Source organism: Papio anubis, chromosome 6 (genome assembly GCF_008728515.1).
Source record: "Papio anubis isolate 15944 chromosome 6, Panubis1.0, whole genome shotgun sequence".
Lineage (NCBI taxonomy): Eukaryota > Metazoa > Chordata > Mammalia > Primates > Cercopithecidae > Papio > Papio anubis.
In genome coordinates, this window is record NC_044981.1 from 107,619,979 (window position 1) to 107,623,431 (window position 3,453).

Here is a 3,453-nt window from a genome sequence, read left to right on the forward strand (position 1 = left end):
GCCATCACTGAAAATGTCAAATCCTAGAAAACATAGCATTCCTACGAGTGAGGTTCACATCTCTGCAACAGTTGTTGGACAAAGATTCATTTAGTGAATCCAATTTTTCTGAAATAGATGATTTTGATGATTCAGACAATTCTAATGTTAGCTCTGCTTAGAAATAACTCCAAGAACAGTTTTTATATTTTATTTTTACATTGAACATCAGTTAGATTTGCTCCAGCCTCAAAGAGCATGTTTATGTAAAATTAAATGACGACTGGCAGCGAGCTGCACTTTTTTCTCTAAACGGGAAAAGGGTTAAAAGGCAGGACTACTTCACACTGGGGAAGAAAGACCAGCCTGAGTAAAAGTCTGCAGTGTTTTTTTATCTTGTTTGTGTGTGTATTTAATGCAACAACCAGCTCACAGTTTCCAAGTGGGAAAATATTCAGTCGTATCATGTACTTGTACTATTGGTAAGGACTTAAAATGAACATCATCAATCATGGAATCCACAAATAAGCTACCTGACACCATAAGTAATTCATTCCATCAGAAGAATGTAGACAAGAGAATGAAGCCCAGTTGATAAAGAGATTTCACAGATGCTTGAAACATTGAGATTTGATTTGTGTTCAGCACTTTAAAGGTTCAACTCTTTGCTTCTACCCAGACTGATCTAAGATCAATCTTTCTGTCCTTTCCTTTCTAAAGCCAAAGCACAATGGTTGCACACAATCCAGGAGAAGTATATGGCTGGTGGTTTTTCTGGTTTTTTTTTTTTTTTTTTTTAAGATAGTCTTGCTCTGTTGCTGAGGTTGGAGTGCAGTGGCATGATCTCTGCTCACTGATATTCTGCCTTCTGGGTTCAAGTGATTCTCGTGCCTCAGCCTCCTGGGTAGCTAGGATTACAGGTGTGCACCACTATGACTGGCTAATTTTTGTATTTATAGTAGATATGGGTTTTCACCATGTTGCCCCGGCTGGTCTTAAACTCCTGACCTCAAATGACCCGCCTACCTCGGCCTCACAAAGCGCTAGGATTACAGGTTGTGAGCCACTGCATCTGGCCCTGCATTATTATTTTTTTGAATTTTAATGAGTCCTTTTGAAACTATGTCATACATTTCCCATACCGATATTGTGTGACTCATTATAATATAGGCAGTGGGGTTTACTGACGGTGCAGCACACCGTACCCTCCTCCACTTCAGCCAGACTGTTGAACCTGCACGTCCTTGTTCCTGTGCACCGCTGCGGCATGCCTCCTTTTCCTTCAGACATAGTAGCAGCTAGATTAGCCTCCTCATTTTCCTTAATTTTTTCCACTTTCACGATCAGCTTTTCCTCCACCATCCTGATGAAAGTATCGTTTTCCAGTGCCTTCTCAAAGACTTCTTGCTTGTGTTCCCTCCTCTCTGGCAATGGTTTCAGCACCTGGACCTCCTCAGACTGCCTCCTCAGACCTCCTCTGCAGCCTCCAGTTTCCTCTGAATCTCCTTTAGGGACAGGTCTTTCTCCTTAGCACAAGCTAAAGTTCAATGGGCTTCCCAGAATGGAGATGGTGGTCTTAAAATCAGCTTAAAAGCCTGGCGAAAGGCACGTTTGTTGATTTGCTTCACTTTCTTTCTTTTCTTTTCTTTTTTTTTTTTAGATGGAGTCTTGCTCTGTCACCCAGGCTGGAGTGCAGTAGTCTGATCTCGGCTCACTGCAACCTCTGCCTCCCAGGTTCAAGCAACGCTCCTGCCTGTGCCTCCCGAGTAGCTGGAATTACAGGTGTGTGCCAACACACTTGGCTAATTTTTGTATTTTTAGTAGAGATGTGGGTTTCATCATGTTGGCCAGGCTGGTCTTGAACTCCTGACCTCAAGTGATCTGCCCACCTCAGCCTCCCAAAGTGCTGGGATTACAGGCATGAGCCACCGTGCCCAGCCTGATTTGCTTCACTTTCATTTCATCTTAAGTATAGATGTTGATGTTGCAAGATTCCAGGTAAAAGCAAGAGCGGGGCCAGACCTGGTGGCTCACACCTGTAATTCTAGTACATTGAGCGGCTGAGGTGGGAGGATCACTTCAGGCCAAGAGTTTGCAACCAGCCTGGGCCACATAGTGAGACCCTGTCTCTACAAAACATTTTTAAAAAATTAGCTAGACCTGGTGGCACACGTCTGTCATCCTAGCTACTCAAGAGGCTGAAGCAGAAGGATTATTTGAGCCAAGGAGTTAGATGCTGCAGTGAGCTATGATCATGCCACTGCATTCCAGCTTGGGCAACAGAGCAAGACCCTGTCTCTTAAAAAAATAGAAATAAAAGCGGATCACTGATAAGATGGACAGCTTCTTTAGTTTGCTTTGTAGGTTAGACCTCATCTTACTCTTCATTTCAGTTAGAGCCCCTGCTGTGTTTAATGAGAATTCCACCATATCACGCAGATCATGTCCTTATTTTCTTTCCCCTCTTGCTGTTTTAGCCATTGTAGGGATGTGCAGATGCTGGTGGTGCAGATGGTGGTGAAGGCAACAGATCTGCCTTTAGCAGCCGTTGCTATGTCCACATTCTACTGGACTACGTTTCTACACAACTATGTCCTGTCTTTATTTGGATACCTCCTATTCATTTTTCCTTTTGCCTTCCTTTTGGTTAACTGGTAAATACATACAATAAAGAATTTACCAGATATATAAAATAGGTATAATTTTTTTCTTTCCTTTTTTTTTTTTTTTTTTTTTTGAGATGGGGTCTCATTCTGTCACTGAAGCTGGAGTCCAGTGCTGTGATCTCGGCTTACTGCAACCTCTGCCTCCCAGGTTCAAGCAATTCTCCTGCCTTGGCCTCACAAGTAGCTGGGATTATAGGAGCCTACCACCATGCCTGGCTAATTTTTGTATTTTTAGTGGAGACAGGGTTTCACTGTGTTGGCCAGGCTGATCTCGAACTCCTGACCTCAGGTGATCCACCCACCTTGGCCTCCCAAAGTGCTGGGATTACAGGTGTGAGCCACCATGCCTAGCAAACATTTTTGAAAGAACACCTATATAACCCACTTGAAGGGGATCCCTAAGACCCACCCCTTAGGTTCAATACAGTGTTCACTAGGAGGACTCGCAGGACTCAGCAACTGACCACATGGCTGTATTCACAGCTCGGATTGATAACAGTGAAAGGATACAGAGCAAAATCAGCAAGGGAAAAGGCACACGGGCAAAGTTTGGAGGAATCCAGGCACACACTTCCAAAATTCCTGACCCAGCGGAGTTACAGGGAATGCACTTAATTCCCCCAATACCGAGTTTTGAAAACACGTGTGAAATGTTGCCTATCAGGGAAGCTCATTAGGAATTCAGTGTCCATGGTTTTTAGATGGGGCTGGTCACACAGCACCCACTGCCTTGTACATAAAAATTTAAGACTCTCAGGACAGATATTCAGCATCAGCCACAGTGCCTGTACATCAGGCATAGTGAGTC